Source organism: Crotalus tigris, unplaced genomic scaffold, assembly GCF_016545835.1.
Source record: "Crotalus tigris isolate CLP2741 ecotype Arizona unplaced genomic scaffold, ASM1654583v1 scf7180000017560.2302168, whole genome shotgun sequence".
NCBI classification, from domain to species: Eukaryota; Metazoa; Chordata; class Lepidosauria; order Squamata; family Viperidae; genus Crotalus; species Crotalus tigris.
The window spans coordinates 661,314-681,448 of record NW_024096474.1 but is presented as its reverse complement, the minus strand read 5'-3'; the positions used below and the strand labels follow the sequence as shown (position 1 = coordinate 681,448).

At 44.4% G+C, this 20,135-nt stretch overlaps 1 non-coding gene across 1 annotated transcript; it reads right to left on the bottom strand.

Annotated features, from left to right (window-relative positions):
• Window positions 1–3,830: 3,830 nt before the first annotated feature.
• On the bottom strand, window positions 3,831–3,935 carry LOC120310374. Its single transcript, XR_005557337.1, has one exon. It is a non-coding gene; the product is annotated as a U6 spliceosomal RNA (small nuclear RNA).
• Between the last annotated feature and the right edge of the window lie 16,200 nt (window positions 3,936–20,135).

The window sequence follows — 20,135 nt, the reverse complement described above, 5'->3', positions numbered from 1 at the left end:
GGAGCCTATTACTATTGGTCCTACCCTTGCTTGCTTTTGCCACAGTCTTTCTATTTCTATTTGTAGGTCTTTGTATTTTGTTATCTTCTCCAGTTCTTTCTCTTCTATTCTGCTATCTCCAGGCACTGCCACATCCACTATCCAGACTTTTTTGTCTTTCTTAGCGACAATTGTTAAGTCTGGGGTGTTATGTTGCAGGTGCTTGTCTGTTTGAATTCTGAAGTCCCAGAGCAGTTTAATTTTATCATTTTCTATGACTTTCTCTATTTTATGATCCACCAGTTTTTGCTTACAGGCAAATGATATTTTTTGCAGATCTTCCAATGCACCATTGTTGCTACTTTGTCAGGCCGCTGCTTGTAGTCAGTCTGTGCAATCTTCTTGCAACAGCTTACCAGGTGGTCCACTGTTTCTTCAGCTTCTTTGCATAGGCGGCACTTATTGTCTGTTGCTGTCTTCTCAATTTTGACTTTATATGCATTTGTCCTTAAGGCTTGGTCTTGTGCAGCCAGAATTAGTCCCTCGGTCTCTTTCTTCAATTTCCCTGCTCTTAGCCATTGCCAAGTCTTGTTAATATCTGCTTTCCCAGCTATTTTTTTAATGTATTGGCCATGTAGTGCTTTGTCTTCCCATGCCTCTATTCTGTTCTTCATTTGGTCTTTCTTGTAGGCCAGTTTGGTCTCTCCAGTAGTCAGTAAGCCTTCCTGATATACTAATTTCAGTGCATCTTCATCAGTGTTCTTCAGATATTCTTCCAAAGCCATTTTTTCTTCTTCAACCATCTGATGTACTTGTAGCATTCCACGCCCACCTATTTGCCTTGGTAGATAAAGTCGATCAATGTCACTGCGTGGATGAAGGGCATGATTCATTGTCATTATTTTTCTGGTCTGCCTATCCATTGCTTTTAGTTCTGCTTGAGTCCAGTCCACTATTCCATCTGTGTACCTAATGACTGTGATTGCCCAGGTGTTGATTGCCTTTATGGTATTTCCTCCATTGAGTTTGGACTTTAAGATCTTCTTCACTCTCTTGATGTATTCACCTCTAATCTTTTTCTTGACCAGTGTGCTTGATGTTGTCAGCTTGAAGGATACCCAAGTATTTGTAGTAATCTTCCTCATCCAGACTCCTCCTCCTCCTCCTCATCTTCTCCTCCTCCTCCTTCTTCTTTTTCTTCTTATTATTATTATATACTATGTCCAGAGTATTTTGCTTGTTCACTAATTTAGTCACTTTGTCAAAGAATAAAATAAAGATTTTTTTGGCATGATCTGTTTTTGACAAACTCATGTTGGCTTCTGGTTATAATTTTGCTTGCTTCTAGGTGTTCGCAGATCTATTGCTTGATTATCTTTTCCAGGATCTTCCCAGGTATTGATGTCAGGCTGATTGGTCTATAGTTTCCTGGATCATTTTTCCCCCTTTTTTTGAAGATAGGAACCACATCAGCTCTTTTCCAGTCCTCTGGTAGTTCCCCAGTGCTCTAGGATCTTTGAAAGATATGAAAGATATGGTTCACGTCTGCCAGTTCCTTCAGAACTCTGGGATGTAATCCATCTGATCCTGGTGATTTGAACTTGTCTAGGGTGGACAGATGTTCTCTTGCCACATTTTTGCCTTTTTAAATTTCTATTACTATTCCTAGTCTATGTTTTACAGTTCTGTTTTTCGTAGGCTGGGCCTTTTCTTTTTGCATGAAGACAGATAAAAAGAATGAATTAAGCAGCTCTGCTTTTTTCCTGCTGCCCATCACTTCCTTGCCATCTTCTCCCACTCATGGATAGATTGCTTCCTTGACTTTTTCTTGCATTTCACATGTTGAAAGAAGTTTTTTTAAAAAAATTTTGACATTTGTTGCGAGTCTTATTTCATTCTGAGCCTTACCTTTCCTGTTATTGTCAGAACCCATATTCTAAAGGGCCTTTCCCTTTTCTTTCCCTTTCCCTTTTCTTTCTAAACCCGAACCGCATTCTCTTCTCTCCCTGGGTTCTGCCATACTCCTGGAGGGGAGGACGGAAGCGCTTGAGGGTTATTGCCTTGTTTTCCTCTATCGTTATAATGTTAACACTTTGCTGTTTCTGCATTTCTTCCTCTGTGAACCTTCTTTCCCCTGTTGTCAGCTAGTAAAGGGGGGAGGAGAATGAAATGTACCTCCGGCAACTGTTTTATCTCCGCATTTCCAAGGGAAGGTACGAAGTGCCGCCTAAACATCGCTGCAGCCAGGAGACGGCCTGATGTTATCTCCTTTTTCCCACAACGAACTTAAGACCTTGGGATTGACCTGTTTGAACTGACCGGATGAACTATGGGGTGGGGTTATGCTTGGGATACTTTTTACCTACCGATCTGGCGGGAAACCCTCAGATCCTGTCTATTATGCCTGCTATCAGCTTCTCCTAATAAAAGCTCCTTTTGGAAGAAACCGTTTCCAAGAGTTCTACTTTCTTAGGATGAGGTATTTAAGTGGGCCCTGACAGTTATGTTATATCTATTATATTATATCCATTATTATGTTATATCCATTATGTTATATAATATGTTATATCCATTATGTTATATAATATGTTATATCCATTATGTTATATCCATTATTATGTTTATAACAAATTATGTTATATCCATTCATTCGTAATATAATTTGGAAGAACATTTTCAATTGTTTGTATATCCAAAAAAGGATTAAAAGGCTAAAGAAAAGGATTGATTAGAAGTTTGATTTTGGAAAGTTGATTTTGGATTAAAGATCCAGATAGATTTGAAATAAGGTTTTGAAATTAATTATAAGAATTCTTCCCATGAGGAAAGCTGTTGTTCTGAAATCCTTTTAAAAAGCATGATAACATGGAACTTAGAGGGAACAAGAAGAAACAATTAAAGGAGAAGATCACTTAACATTCCTAATACAGAACGGAGTAAAATATTTTAACATTAGACATATTGAAGGATATTTTCAAACAAAGGACCCAGAAGTTAAATTTAAGAGTGTCCCTTTATAGATAATCTGTAGATAAATAATCACTGTCTCTTAAAATACAACAAATGATAAAATATGTTATGGAAGATGAACATGTATTACTGGCCAAGAAAAAAATCTATCTGAAAATGGATTTTAAAATGATAGAGTGATATGGAAAAAGATGCGACACTGGACATATAAATTGGCTGATGTCTTAACAACTAAAAGGAATATACAGTACAAATAACAGTAAAGAGAGTGACCTGAGTAATTTTTCTACATTGAATTTACAAAAGAGGCTGGCTAAAGCTTTGAAGAATTTTGTGAGAAGGGATAATGAAAAAATGAAAATAAATCAAGTTTTAAGGGACAAAAGATCAAAACGGTTAAAATAAAAGGAAGGAATATAAAGTTTAATTTGATCAAGTTTAAAATACATATGTTCTTATCTCTGCTTAATGGACTTTTGCTGATCAGAATTAAATGAGGAGTTTTTAAGGATTTGTTTATAGATAAGAAATGAGATATGGGAAGAAGAGATCATTTGTTGTATTTTAAGAAAATGTGATACTAAAATTCTTTATTCTTGTCTTGAAGAAGGGAAAACTAATTTCTTTATATATTTATTTTCTTTTTATTTACTATATTATTTTTCCCACTTTTTTCTGCACCTTCCATTTTCTTTTTAAACTTTTCTTTTTAAATTTTTATTTTCTCTTATAAGTGTAGTTTTTAATAAAATTACAATTTAAAAAAAGGAAAGGCTTAAGAGCTGAAAGAGTAGTATTATGAGACATCTGAATCTTGAAGGCTGTTCAAAGTCATCCCAAATAAATAAATGAATTGAATGAATGAATGAATGAATGAATGAACGAACGAATGACACTTCAGAAATTTGAATGCCTTCCTTACAAAGGGATTATGCTAATCTTCTCTGTATTGTTTCAATTTTAATATATACTCTGCCAATGCAAGTGGAAACCTGTTCCTGAAGATCTTTTTAACACTGACAATGCACAATTCTGCATGACAGCTTGCCGCATCCATCAACCAAAGGTTATTCTATTCTATGCTTCAGTGAAGTACATAATACAATTGCTAATCATAGCAGAGCAGTTCTTCTGACATAGTATGAATCAGTGTGGGGGAGGCTGACCCTTTAACTGCAAGATGCAAGTACAAAAAATGGATTGGCAGGGTGTCTGTTATGCTGATGTTCTCACAGGTCTTTTATGCTCCCCAGTTTTCCCCATCTCCATCTTTATTTTCCTCTTCCATAGCCTACTGCTACTTTTTACTACATCTTTCCAATATTCTCTACATGATGCCTGTGTCTGCTTTCCCCTTCTCAATATTATGCCCCACTTGCTGTTTTCCACCTTCTCTTCTCTACCATTACTATATGTCAACCAATCCCCAACCCCTTGCTCCACATATAATCTCTTTTTTGCCTCCCATTTCTTCTGCTGAAGGGTCTTATTCATGTTTTTTCCACCCAGTATAAAGAATTGTGTTTTTTCCCCCTCATTTAGAACTTCTGCTCTACAGGGACCTGGATTTATTAGACCTGTCTTAAGAGTACGATTTAGATTTGTAGCTTTTCAATTTCTTTGGCAACTATTTAGACAGACTTTCTCCATCCTTTGAAGTGGGTAATAGCTTTTGTTTACCTTTGGTTCCATTGGGAGAGCTTAAAGAAATCTCCCAAATTGTTTTGATCCAGTCTAGAAGAAATTGGTGAGTAAAAACTGAAAATTAGCAAAAAACTCAAATGTTTCTGACTGCTGTTACATTAGTAACCATGGCTCTTGCTTAAAACTGAGTTGAGAACATGAACCAACTAGCAAAGAAGTATGAGAAAGTTGTGATCTTTATGAGATTTTTTTACCTCTTTTTGCTCTTGTAAAACCTGTAGAGAAAAGAATACAACTAGGTAGTTTGGTTTCATTTGTCATTCTTATAGGCATGACGACTACAGATCCAAAGAACTGCAGGAGTCTCTCTGATGCCACTGTTAGAACATGTTTTTAATTTGTTAGTTTGTTTATTGTTTATCTAAATTTATGTAACTGCCCAGCTCACAGAAGTGACTGGGCAGTGCGTAGTTGTTATTGTAAAAAGGGGAGAAAGAGAGGGAGGCAGGCAAGCAGGCAGGCAGGCAGACAGGGTCAATATTTCAGGAGGTTCTAATGCAAAAAAATTAATCCAGTCTAAATAGCCTTCTGCAACTTCCAGGTTCTTGGCCCAAAAACATTTGCAACCTCTTATTTTACAACTCTTTCAATGACTTGATCTGTAAGGAAGTCATGGATAACTATTAGCATGACTGCTAAAAGATTTAGAATACTGTAATCATGGAACTGCAGTCAAAGAGAAAAAATAATTTTCCATTGTGTAGAATATCATTACTTTCTTCTTTTCTTTTTAATTTACTTTTATTTATAACTTCAATTTATATTGCAACCTATCTTAAATTCACGACTCTGAGCAGCTTACAGCAGTTAGGAACACCATAGTTTGGTCTTTATAATTGCCACTCATTACAGCCTAATACCTATTTGAATTGTTCAGTTCAGCAATTCTAGCTCATATGCCTCTTCATACAATAATGTTTGGCTTCATTGCTATCATTAACCAAAGTCATTTCTCTAAGTCTTGAAATGAGATCCTTGTGTCTATATAGCAGTAAATCATTTAATTTACATGTGAAATTCCTTGTATGCGCAATCTCTGAAAAGAAAACCCATTGGGCAATAGAGCTCAAGGCAGGAGAAGAGTGTAAGAAGGGGCATTGTCTTACCTGAATGCCTTTTCTCTGTACGGAGATGGAGAATCCACCAATGGGTTTGAGTCCTGCAGCTGTAGGAGTGAAGGTGGCCTCTGGGGCTGAACCTGGAGCTGTTGTTGTGTGTTGAACCAATGCGGAAGGAGAGCTGAGCATTGACAGGCGTCCCTGTGGGGGACCACACGCCATTTGATCCGCCTCTAATCCGGCCTGCCTCTGTGCTCTGGAGAACTCCTTCTCCAGAGCCTGGTGCCTACGGCTGGCTTGCTTTTCCGCCAACTTGGAAGACTTCTTGAGCATGGTCTTAGCCTTACATTTGGGCTTGCCTGCCGCCTCCTGTTTGGAGGATTTGTGGCAGCCATAACTGGAGGATGGAGAGGCAGTGCTCCTGGGTTGAGGCATCGTGGAGCCCTCCATCCTGGTTGAGCAGCCTCAGGGAAACTGAGACGAAGCTCTGGCAGGCAAGCAGTTGGCGGAAGTGAAATTGGAACAAGTAACAAGACTGCTCCCCTGACCAGAAAAAAATTATCTCTGGGCTTTGGTCACGGCAATTGAGTCAGATGCCGAAGGCACGGTTGGGGACCCGCTCTGGGCTCTGCCCAGAGGCCTTAGGTGGCCAGTCAAGGTGCACCAGAAAAGGCAAAAACTCCCAATGAAGGGCACAGAAGGCCTAAGACAATGCCTGGCATGAAGGGATCAGGTTCAATTGGCGGCTGATCAATGTGGTCAAATTGTAATAAATGATTTGCGATGAAGAATGGTGGTGGATTGAAAATTTGGCCAATCTGCCAATGAAAAATTCACTATGGTAATGTGATGAGGCCTGCAGACAGTTACTGAGTCAGGGCTCCAATGTGGCCTAGATGAATGACCGTGTGGCATTTTTTTTTTAAATGGCGGCCGCGATGGGTCCGCGAAAATGCTGTTAAATTCACGGGCTGCAGTGGGGCCTAAGGACCCTAACCCCCAGAACACCAAAGGTCTTTCCCAAGAACTCAGGAAAAGGCCCCAAACGAGTGAAATTTCAAGTGTTTCTTTACTCCGTTCGCTGGGCAGCGGCCTCAAAATGGCGGCCGCAACTTGTTCCCCATTGGGAACAGCACCGGAAGCTCCAAAAAATGAATATTCAGGTGCTGGGGGCATATGCGATGGCTGCGCTAAGTGCTGCGCCAAAATCGAGCTCAGGAAGGAAGCCTCAGAACGGCAGGCAAAAACCGGTCAGTTTGAGTTCGTTGCCTTCGACGGCAACCAAAATGGCGCCCACAGGTGTTCCAAGCTGTTGGGGATGATCCGGAGGGCCCGAATTGAACTAAAAAATTTCAAGCCTGCCGCGCGAGATCCTGCACGATTTAAAGAAATGGGAGGGAGAATGAGGAATATTCCAGGCAAACCTGCCCGAAGTATTTCCCCAGAGCCGTGGGGAAAACAGGAAAGGCAAACTGCAGAAGCCTCCCCCCACCTCCCACTCCCCAATTCTTTTAATTAAAAGTAGCACTGATCCCAGTGTTATTAAAAGATTTTAAGGGAGGATTTCAGATTAGAATTTAGAATAAAGGGGGGATTCCAAATAATATTTCGTCAATTTAGAGGGAAAAGGAGAATTCACCAATGGATTTCTAACCTGTTATCTGTTGAGAGCCAAACCTGATACGTCTTCAAGAGCTGAGACCAAGTTAAGACTGGATCTCCTAGCAAGAGGGGGCGTGTCAAGTTTGGCTACTTGGTCTCAAGAGCAGACAGACAGAAAAAACCCATTGGTGGATTCTCCATCTCCTGTGCTGGAGAATGTAAGAGTCTCTTTCTGTCCTTTAATATTCTCCTGAAAACTATGTACAGCATGGTAATTGCTCCTGAATATCAGTCTACGGGCCAATTAGAAGCAAGAAAAGGCCAAAGCATTCACATTCATGTGGTATAATCAGGAATGAGTGTAACATTTGATTCCTTGCACTTGTGCAACAATACACTTTTTGAGACATGCATAATCCATTATAGCAGTGTTTCCCAAACTTGACAATTTTAAGGCATGAGGACTTCAACTCCCAGAATTCCACAGCCAGCATTGCTGGCTGTGGAATTCTGGGAGTTAAAGTCCTCATGCCTTAAAATGTCAAGTTTGGGAAACACTGCATTATAGGAACTATAGAACTGTAGACACCACAATATAAATCACTATTATTCATGCTTTAATTAACTTTCTCTTACACTGACCTGCTATTTTTAAATAACCCTTTTCTGCAAAAATGCTGTAATTACCATCTCTCAAAATAGATGGTGCTCAATCCTACTTATATAACTCTTCATATTTTAAAACAATCAATCTAATGTTAAGGTCTATAGTAGAAGGTCTGAGTAATCAGGATCATCATCTTCTGAAGGTCAGTAAAATGTTTTACCATATAAACAACCAAATACTGAAGCAATGGTAGGATTTCTTCTGCTCTTATCTGCAACTGCATCCAAAGGAAGACCCTCATGGAATAAAGCAGGGAGTAGAGGGAGATTTTTAGGTGCACTGAAGTCATAAGAGGAAAGAGGAATCAGTAAAAGTCAGCTTTTCTACATTGGGAAACTCCTCGCAAGCACTTATAAAGTCACCAGATCCAGAATATTGGCAACATTATTGTACAGTTGCTTATTTAGGTTGTTGCTCTGTTTTGTTTCTGTTATCAGTAGTCTTACTATCTGCTTGCTTATTCTCCTACAAACGTTCAAGCCCTCTCCATATTAAGGGGTATAAATATGCCACTGGAATTGCCATCACTATCACCATACTTTCTCCCCCTTTCTGTTTACATATTGACCAAATAGACTATATGTTAAGAAAAATAAACCCCGTATTTCTCAATATCCCCCTTTCTTTTGCTATGAGCACTTTTTGTCTCAATTCCACTTTTGCTGCAGCCTCCAACAAATTGTCACTACTGTATTACTGGGGCTATGGGGACTATGGTATTGTGTTCTCAGAACAAAGAATGTGTCAGAACTGCCACACCACAATCACTTTACACCTATGTTTCGGTGCCAATGTGTCATGAGCTATGGGGGGGAGGAGGGGAGAGAAGCCAAACTGGGGGGGAGGAAGATCCCACAGTTCACTGTACCAGCTGGAAACTCAAATTCAAGGACAACCGCCCGAGAAGGAATATAGTTGCATACCAAGGATGACCATTACAACAACATCTAGCTTGAATATGATTGGACAATCGAGGGCTAATGGGGAGGAAAAGGTCCTGGGAAGAGGAATTATGCTTGGGAATTTGGCGCACGAACCTTAGATCTTTGCCTTACTATACTACACTTGACTTTTAGTAAAGACTATCTTTCTCATAAAATGGAGTCATAGGTTGTTCTTGCGGTGGGTTCAAGTCGAGGCAAGTGTGACAGGCTGGAAGCTCACAATACAATAGGAAAGAATTTTATAGGAATATGAAACTATCATGTGCATACATTATCAGTGTGTGAGGCATATGAATGAGCATATTGCTGATAATGAACAGGTAAGGCACTACCAACCAAACATATTGCAAATCTCTGCAGGTTTCTACTTCATTATAATTGTTTACTTATTACATAATGTGTATTATAAGATAAAATGCAGGAATTGTTCATAGAAATTCCTGCATAAATAGGTTGTGTAAATATGATATTAAGAATCAAAACTGAACTTACTCTAGTGCATATATCACACTTTATAAAGAAAAACCAAAGATTACTAGGCACTATCATAAATATACAGACCCACATTTTTTTAATTATCACCAGTCATATCTAATTATTTTTATTTCACTTTTTTCTTTAAAATATACTATCTATATTATAAAATATGATAAATGTTTCCTGTTCTTCAGGCCGTGGACCATAATAAATATTAATGATTAGTATAAAATCTTTAAGATGCCTTCATGGATAAACAATTCATTATTGGAATACAATCATGAAAGAGAGAATTCCAAGGCTATTGGACTAAAGCAATTGTTTATTAACTTGAGGAATATGCTCTTAACATATCATTAACTTGAGGAATATGCTCTTAACATTAATGTAATTGCTTAGGAGAGGAGCGGAGAGGAGGGGAGCGGAAGGAAGTGGAGGATTATACAAAATGTAATTAGATAGCCCCATCTTTCATTTTTCCCATTCTTTCTTCTCTGGGTGCATTCTGAACGTAAACATATTAATTTAAAAATCAACATTTTTACAAAGTTAACATTGATCATGTATCTTATGCAACCTGAAACTCAACAAGTATTTAAACTCTTTTTGAAGAAGGGAAATGAATTAAACCCATTTTGGAAAGAGGTGTTCCTTTGTGGACAGGAAGGGTCTGGGACAGGTGGGCTACAATTACAACTGGAAAGAATAAAGGGCACAAGCTTTGCCTTACCTGCAGCACAGAGGGTCACTTGGTGGGAGCTCCTATAAGTCCTGCTCAATCCTTGCCAAAGGAGCACCAAGTGATCTTTGCTGCTGCAGTTAAGATGTGGTAGCAAACTTATGCAAGGCTCCTCACAAGCTGCAAGCCTGAGATTTAATGATAAGTAAATATTATTATTATGGATTTGTCACACAGTCAGTCAAATGTTCAGACTGGATTTGGCATTTTTACCCACCTATTGAGTCCTTCCCAGGTGTATCTTGATGTTTGATGGTATTAAAGGTATCGTCACAAGATGTAAGCTGTTCTGAGTAAAACTGTCTTCTGCAAATGATTAATGGTAATTTTGTCAATGCCGATGGAGTTCAAGTGGTGCTCTAGTTGTTTTGGAATTGCATACAAAGCTCATTGTCAGAATCCAATTATATTTCATCTTTAATTATCAAACATAGAAACTCCCAATTCTGCCTTCTCTGGATTCTGCCATAAGAGGGAGAAAAGGGGGAGAGCAAAGGGGCTTTATGGCCCTCACTTCCTTCAGCACACTTCAAAGGACTGAATGTGTGTTTATTGTGGCCTCTAAGCGTTAACATATCAAAGAAGAGTAATTGCCTTTCATGTAGTTATCTGAAGTCTCCATCCAGACGGAAGAAGAAAGGGGATGGAATTGTGATACTTGAAACTATCACTGGAAGGGGGGTTGATTGGGTGGGACTACTGGGGAACCCCTTAAAACCTTGAATGGGAGAGCTTGAACCCCAAGTCCTGTCTAGCATGCCTGCAACCATTTTCTCTTAATAAAGGATTCCTGTTGGAAGAGCTATTCCAAGAGTTCTGTCTTCTTAAGATGCAAAGTGGGGTGGGTCCTTACATTAGACAGGACTTGCAAAATTAATCCACCTGGAAGGTAGACCCTTGCCGGGGGATTTTGCAAAAATTTACCATGTCAGACAACGAAGCAAGAGAGGGAGAAAACTCCCTGGAAAGAGAGCCGCTGACCCAGTTGGAACCTTGCCAGATGTTGGGATCCGAGAGGCCAGATTTCTCAGAAGAAGAAGTGGTGGAGACACAGGACCACAAGCCTCGCTGGTCGATGGGCGTTGGAAAGAAAAGCGAGTGGGGAAAGGAATCAAGAAAAGTGACCCTGAGACGGGGACCAAGCAACCAGAATGGAAGCAGGAGATGGAGAAATCCCTGCACGCAAGTGAAGAGGGAGGAAGCTGTATGCCGTACTCAGACTGGATCCTAGAGAGAGCTATTGACCTGATGAAGAGAACTCTCAGCTCCCTAGGAGAGGAGATTCCTGAGCCCTACGCCCGCCCCAGTTCCTGGAGCCACAAAGGGAGAGACACCGAGGGGGACGTGGAACCTGCAACCCCAGGGACATTTACTGATCCAGGAGCTCCCACCCCCTACCGGACCACAGATGGAAATCTGGACGGAAGACACTACCACCCACAATGGAGGCACCGATCCATTCCAAGACGTCCACCGTTGGAGGTGAAATTCAAAGGGGAGCCAACACGCTTGGGGTTTTTCCTAACCCAAGTCCTCAGCTACATGGAGGAATATGGGCAGGACATCCCCAGCGACAAAGCCCGCATCCGGATCGTGCAATCTGCCCTGGATGGACCAGCTGCAGATTGGTGGTGAACCTGCATGACTCCAATGCCCCAGAACTCAGTAACTTCAACCGTTTCATGTCCTCGTTGAGAAGACGATTTGAAGACCCCCTGGCTGATCGCAAAGCCCGTGAAAGAATAACAACGATGAGGCAGGGCAAACGCCCAGTGGCTGAGTATACACAAGAATTCCGAGCCATTGCCAGCAAACTGAATTGGCCAGAAGACATCCTCCTTGGCCGTTTCAAAGACGGACTAAACTATGATCTATATGATGCTTGCCTGCCCCGAGGAGACCCACATCGACTTGAGGAATGGTACGTCTTGGCAGAGGAAGCAGAGATCGACATATTGAAGAGGCATCGCCGAGGAAAACAATGGAGCCGCCCCCCGCCTGAGCTGACACACCAACCGGTGAAATCATCGGATACAGCCAAGAAGCAGATGGGGTGTTTCAAGTGCGGAAGAGAAGGGCATCGAGCTGTAGAATGCCGCTCAAAGGCCCCCCAGCACAACCCAGACAGATCCCCAATCAACAAACCCAGAGGGTATTCAGCTAAGCCAAAAGAAACAGCCATGAAAATGATGGAAATTGCAGAAAACCCCACCTCTGCTCACCAAGGGGAAAGAACTCCAGCCTACACCACAGGGACGGTGGATGCCTCAGATGACAGCTCGGAAGGCGAACCCCTGGTAAGTGGACGCATCACACCCATCTTCAAAACAGTGACTATATTAATCCCCCCCATGCCCGAAGCTGTGAAGGTGAAAGCCTTAATAGACTCTGGCTGCACCCGCTGCCTCATTAGCCCAACACTAGTGGGGAATCTGGGCATCCCATCCAGGAGACTGGAACAACCAATCTCATTTGGCCAGTTAGATGGATCCATAGCAGGGGGGGTGCCAGCTACCCTAGCCACTCTACCAATACACCTCTCCCTGGGCAACCATGAAGAGGACATAACGTTTGTGGTGACCCCAGGTATGGAATGCCCAATGATTCTAGGGATGGAATGGTTGAAAAAATGGAACCCCTGGGTAAATTGGAGGACGACAGAAATCAAATTCCCGAAGGGGGACCCTATGGACTTAAAACCCCAAGAGAGGCTACCAGAATCAAGAATAGAAAAAGCATCCATAGGAGAGGAAAAAAGATTAACAGAAATACCAGAGGAATATAGGGACCTTGCTGAAGTCTTCAGTGAGGAGAGGGCGAATGAGCTTCCCCCCCACCGACCCACAGACTGTACCATTGAATTCAAGCCTGGGGCAAAACTCCCGAAACCCAGATTATACTCCATGAGCCCAAAGGAGAAGGAGGAAATGGAAAGATTTATAAAAAAAAACCTGGAGAGAGGTTTCATTGAACCAGCTAAGCCTAAAGTGGCTGCCCCGGTCCTTTTTAGAGAGAAGAAGGATGGCTCTTTACGTTTATGCGTGGATTATAGGGCCCTGAACACAATCAGTGAAAGCAACCTATACCCGCTGCCCCTCATGAAAGACATGCTGTCACACCTATCGAAAGGGAAAATTTTTTCTAAACTAGACTTAAGGGAAGCTTACTATCGCGTGAGAATCAAGGAAGGGGACGAATGGAAGACTGCATTTAACTGCCCCATGGGGTGCTATCAATTCAAAGTCTTGCCATTTGGATTACAAGGGGGCCCTGCAGTCTTTATGCAATTAATCAATGACGTTCTAAGGGAGCACCTGTTTAAGGGGGTCCTTGTTTACTTGGACGACATTCTTATCTTTACTGAAACAAAAGAAGAACACGTCAAACTTGTCAGAGCGGTTTTAAAGAAGCTGCGAGCCGCTCACCTATATGCCAAACTCTCAAAATGCGAATTCCACCAGGAAAGGATAGACTACCTAGGCTATCGCATATCCCCACAGGGCATTGAAATGGACCCAGAGAAGGTCAGAGCAGTATTAGAATGGGCACCACCCCGCACAAGAAAGCAACTACAAAGTTTCCTGGGCTTTGCAAATTTTTACCGCCAATTCATCCCCTCATTTGCACAGATAGCCTTGCCCCTCACCAACTTACTAAAAACGAAGGGAACATCCTCAGTAAAACCTAGCCAGCCACTAACATGGACAATGGAGTGCCAAGCAGCGTTTGAGAGACTAAAGAGACTTTTTTCTGCCGAACCAGTACTAAGGCACCCAGATATGGACAAGCCCTTCATAATACAGGCAGATGCAAGTGTTGTGGCAGTGGGGGCTGTGCTATTACAAGAAAATGATGATGCAGTATTGCAACCCTGTGCATATACATCTAAGAAACTCACGGAAACAGAACAGCGCTGGCCCGTATGGGAGAAGGAGGCTTATGGGATACGTTGGGCATTACTCAAGTGGCGACAGTTCCTGGAAGGCAACAAAATCCCCTTCCAGGTATGGACTGATCACAAAAATTTAGAAGCCCTGAAAACTTCCAGGAAACTCAATCCCAAACAAGCCCGATGGTCCCAGCATTTTCAACAATTCCAATTTAAGCTCAAACATTTACCAGGAAGAAAGAACTTCCTGGCATATGCACTATCTCGCATGCCCCAATATAACAGCGCACGAACCACAGACTCTAGACCAATAATGGCAGAATCACAACTGGCAGCGCCAGTAACCACAAGAACCCAAGCCAAAATAAAACCACAACTGGACAGCCAAACTGGGATTGAATTCAGAAAAAGTTTGGAAACAGATGATTGGTTCCAGAAAAAAAAACATGTGTGCACAATGAGAGACGGATTGCCTTGGGTAGGGGAAAAGTTATATATACCAACAACTCAAAGACTAACTTTCATGCAACTTTGCCATGACACAAAATCAGCAGGGCATTTTGGATTTGTAAAAACTTTACACTTAATTAAACGGCAATTTTTGTGGCCATCAATAAAAAAGGACATAGAAAGTTATGTTGCCAGCTGCCCAACCTGTGCATCAGCAAAGAGGTTGCAATGGAAATCGCCAGGGCTGTTACAACCAGTGGCAAGTCCCTCAGCCCCCTGGAGGGAAATAGCCATGGATTTTATAGTGGAATTGCCTGAAAGCAATGGGACTACTGTTATCTGGACAGTCACGGACCTATTTTCCCAACAGGTGCACTTTATCCCTTGCCAAAAAATTCCCACTGCAAAGTCCTTAAGCAAAACTTTCAGCCAGCACATTTACAGATTGCAGACGGGCACCCAACGCATCATCTCTGATAGGGGAGTGCAATTTACGTCTGCATTTTGGAAGGAATTTTTATCCCTCTTAGGGACCACTCATGGATTGACATCTAGCCACCACCCTCAAGGGGATGGACAAGCGGAACGGTGCCAGTCGGTACTTGAGCAATATTTGAGATGTTTTTTAAATTTCCAACAGAGTGATTGGGCGGACTTACTTCCTTTTGCAGAAGTTGCCTACAATAATGCAGTCCACTCCAGCACAGGCTACACTCCTTTTCAAATAGCCAACGGCCAAAGTTTCAACCCTATGCCAGAGTTAACCCCAAAAGAACCAACGATCCCTTCACTGAAAGAATGGATGGAAAACCTACAAAACACCTGGCCAATAGTCCGAAAATCACTAGATGAAGCTAGGCGGGCATACAAAGCACAAGCCGATAAAAAAAAGGTTTGAGCCTACACCATTCATTATAGGAGAAATGGTGTACTTATCTACAAAATACCTAAAGTCCCTACAGCCCTGTAAAAAACTTGGACCAAAATATATAGGACCTTTTCAAATTAAAAGGATCATAAATCCAGTAACAGTAGAATTAGAATTACCCAAAAACCTCAGGCAAATACACCCAGTTTTTCATTGCAGCTTGCTGAAAAGAGAGCATCAGTCACCTCTACGGCCAAAAATCACCCCCCCACCACCTCCAATCATGGTGGAGGGGGAACAACACTTCGAAATAAAAGAGATCCTTGACTCTAGGAGATATCGTGGAACAACTCAGTACCTAGTTGCCTGGAAACACCACCCTGCCTCACAAAATGAGTGGGTCCATAAACGTCACGTCAGAGCCCCGAAGCTATTGAAGAAGTTTCACACAGAGTATCCTAACAAGCCTAACTAAATTCTTTACTTGTGTTTTCTTTCAGGTGGATCTCTCTTATTGTTAAGAGGGGCCGGATTTCAGAATCCAATTATATTTCATCTTTAATTATCAAACATAGAAACTCCCAATTCTGCCTTCTCTGGATTCTGCCATAAGAGGGAGAAAAGGGGGAGAGCAAAGGGGCTTTATGGCCCTCACTTCCTTCAGCACATTTCAAAGGACTGAATGTGTGTTTAGTGTGGCCTCTAAGCGTTAACATATCAAAGAAGAGTAATTGCCTTTCATGTAGTTATCTGAAGTCTCCATCCAGACGGAAGAAGAAAGGGGATGGAATTGTGATACTTGAAACTATCACTGGAAGGGGGGTTGATTGGGTGGGACTACTGGGTAACCCCTTAAAACCTTGAATGGGAGAGCTTGAACCCCAAGTCCTGTCTAGCATGCCTGCAACCATTTTCTCTTAATAAAGGATTCCTGTTGGAAGAGCTAGTCCAAGAGTTCTGTCTTCTTAAGATGCAAAGTGGGGTGGGTCCTTACAGCCCCGTCAGGGACAGATAGGAGCAAAAGTCTCCCAGGAGAGGAACCGTGTCGGTCACAGGGGGGGGGGGTTGGGGGGGGGGGATGCCTGGTAAAAACCCTGGTGGGATTTTTCAAAGGTCGTGGGGGGAGGGGGGGGGGAAACCCCAAAATTGATTGGCGCAGTCCAGGAGGGAAAGGTGGAGCGTCTGAACATGTCCACTGCTCCTTCTGGGTTCCGTGTCAGGGCGGGGGCAGGGGTGGGGCGGGGGGGGGCAAAGGGCAGAGATGCCAGCCAAGGCTCCTCTTGCAGCAGGTGTCAGGTCCCCCCCCTCCTCTCTTCCAGCTTCTGGGCGACATCCTCGTCATTGTCCTGGCCGGTGACCATGGGGAATAGTTTACCCCCAGCACCCACGCCGCCTTTCAGAAGCTGACCAATGTGGTGGCCCACGCCTTGGCCTACCGCTACCACTAGGCCTCCCAGTAGGCATGGCAGCCGCCTGCCCCCCCCTCGCCATGCCTGGAGCCCCTCCTAGCCCACGGAAGACGCAAGAAAAGTTTCCCCAGAACAAGCAGAATGTTGTGCTTTTGTGGTCCTGGGAGGGAGACTGGGGGGAGGAGAGCAGTCTTGCTGGGTCACCCAAAGCCCCCCCCCCCGCCTGACCCCAGGGAAGCACAGTTGGGGGCTGAGGGAAAGGAACAGGATTTCTTTGGGGCAAAGTCCGGGCTGGAGAAGCAACAGTTCTGCCATTTGCTGAACTCACTGAACTCTGCAGTTTCTGGGGGGGGTGTTCTTCCTTTGCTGGGGGAGGGGTCCGTTTCTAGAGCCCCCATTCTCCTCCACCCCAAGCTTTGGAGGTTAAGAAAGGAAATGGGACTTCAACCCAGAAAGTGGGGAGGGGAACCTTAATTATTTCTTACATGGGGGGGGAGAGCACAATAAATTGACACAACTTGCTAAGATCTCACTGCCCCCCCCCCAATATTCACCAAATTTAGCTCATGCAGGCCTGGGGGGAGGGGGGCTTTGGGGAAAGAGCAGAAGATGCTGGCAACAGAGCTAATGGGGAGGCTGGGAGAGGCGGGGGAGGGGGAGATCAGCTGGCCTAACCTGCCCCGTGTCCAGTGGGGAACTGAGCAGGGTGCCACACAGAGGCCCTGCTCAAAGCCCACCCTTCTCAAGCCCTCTTGTGGGGCACAGAGGCAGGAGGGCAGGGAAGCAGGTTGGGGAGCCCCTCCCCCAAGGAAACGACCCCCTTCGGTTTCCCCACGGCTGAACCCAGGCGCAACAGCCTTGCCTTCCAGAAGCATTGATGTATTTATTAGATGCGACTCAACCCCGGGAGCCCCCACACAACAATGCAGCAATAGCAACAATAATGGCCCTTAACAACAATCCCATAAACAGCACACAGAAAACTCCACCTTTGGGGCCTCCCAGCCTGCCCCAAGGCATGTGGGACGAGCTCTGTCTTCATGGGGGTGGAGGGGGGGGCTGTTGCATCCTAAGGGCAGGAGGAGAGTTGCAAGGAAGCCGCCATTATGCCTGGCTCCACCAGGGGGCAGCCTTTGAGGGAAGGGGAGGGAACTTGACACAGGTCGGCAGGGGGGGCATCCAAAGAGAGGGAAGGGAGGCAGGGGGGTGGGAGTGGGGCAGAGACCCCCCTGCTTCAGTGGCCGCCCTTCCTAGGACCCTCCCCACCTGCCTTTTGCCCAAGGGGGCAGAGAGGACGCTAGAGGGACCCTCCTTCCTCCTCGCCCCAGGCTAAAACCTGCAAAGAATGATTGCAGGAACCGGGACTGTCACTTTTAACGAAGAGAAGGACAGGATAGCAGTCTTCCAATATCTGAGGGGCTGCCCCAAAGAAGAGGGAGTCAAGCTCTTCTCCAGAGACCCTGAAGAAGCCGGGACAAGAAGCAACGGAGGGAAACTCACCAAGGAGAGAACCAAACTTAGAAATATCAAATAAGAAGAAACTTCCTGACAGGGAGAACAATCAGTGGAAAGACGTTTCCTGCAAGAGTTGTCGCTGGAGGTTTCCAAGGAAAGACTGGACAGCCACCTGTCTGGGATGGTCTAGGCCAGGGGTTCTCAACCTTTTTAATGCCGTGACCCCCAACCGGTCGTAAGTCGAGGGCTACTCAACTGGTACAGCACCGTTTGCAGAATGGGACTTTTGGCGGGCTCAGCAGGGCAGAGACAACCTGGACAATTCCTACTGGCTTTTGAAAGCCAATAGAATTAGACTATTCAAGAGAGTTTATTCTATTGGCTTTCAAAAGCCAGTAGAATAAAAGGGAGGAACACAGCTAAGGAAAAGGGGGAAAAAATGGCGGACTGCGTTGTTTGGCGACCCCCGTGAAATATTCGTTCGACCCCAAATGGGGTCTCGACCCACAGGTTGAGAACCACTGGTCTAGGCTCTCCTGTTCGAGCAGGGGGCTGGACTAGAAGACCTCCAAGGTCCCTCCCAGCACTTACTCTTCCTGGGCCAGAGACTCATCCCTCCCTCCTTCCCTCCACCATGCTCAGACCCAGGGGGGCTGGGCACCAGCAGGGCTCCTCTGCCAGCCCCCCCCCCGGAGGGCCCACCTGCTGGGATCCTTTCCCCCTGGGGGCTGCTCAAGGTCTGTGGTGGGAACGGGTTGCCTGGCTGCTCCTGTCCCCGTGCTGGGAAGCCCTGGGACTGTGTGCCCGCACCCATCCTGCAGGGAAGCCTTGCTGCCCAGGCCGAGGGCCCCGTAATGGCAAGATTGGGGGGGGGTTCTTGAGGGTGTCCCCTGGAGAATCAGCCTTCCCGGCCATCTTCCTTTTGCCTTGAGCCTCAACCCCTAGTGGGAGCACCTGGCTGGCTTTCGTTTGGACTCCAGGCCGGTCGGGTCTTCGCTTGTCTTTGGTTCTGGATAATTCCTGGCAGAGTGTGGCTGTGGGTCTGTGGGCTGTTGCTATTCCTAAGGGTTGGAGAACTCTGGCTGTTGTTTCCGTCACCCCCGTTTGTATCTGGTACGATTAGTGTTTACTCAGTGGTCGGCTGTGTGGTGCATTGTGTTTTTGGTGCTGTCGGAATACAAAGATTCTCGGAGAGCTGTTGTGGAGAAAGGCGCCAGGCAGCCATTTCTCCTCCACTTTTCTCTGCATTGTGGTGCTGCAGGGGGTCCTGCCCCCCCAAAGAGGGCCTGGAGGCAGCTCCTTTGTGTGTGGTGGTGGGGGGTTGAGCTTGGAGGTCATCTAGTCCAACCCCCTGCTCAGGCAGGAAACCCTATACCATTTCGGACAAATGGCTGTCCAGTCTCTTCTTAAAAACTTCCAGTGTTGGAGCATTCACCGCTTCTGGAGGCAGATTGTTCCACTGGTTAATTGTTCTGACTGTCAGGAAGTTTCTCCTTAGTTCCAGGTTGCTTCTCTCCTTGATTAGTTTCCACCCGTGGCTTCTTGTCCTGCCTTCAGGGGCTTTGGAGAATAGTGTAATTCCCTCTTCTTTGTGGGCAGCCGCTGAGATACTGGAAGACTGCTATCGTGTCCCCCCCTCATCCTTCTCTTCATTAAACTAGACATAGCCAATTCCAGTCCTCTAATCATCTTTGTTGCTCTTCTCTGTACTCTTTCTAGAGTCTCAACATCTTTTTTACATCGTGGTGACCAAAACTGGATGCAGGATTCCAAGTGTGGCCTTACCAAGACATTGTAAAGTGGTATTAACGCTTCACATCATCTTGATTCTCTCCCTCTGTTAATGCAGCCTAGCACTGAGTTGGCTTTTTTGGTAGCTGCAGCACACTGCTGGCTCATATTTAAGGGATTATCCACTAGGATT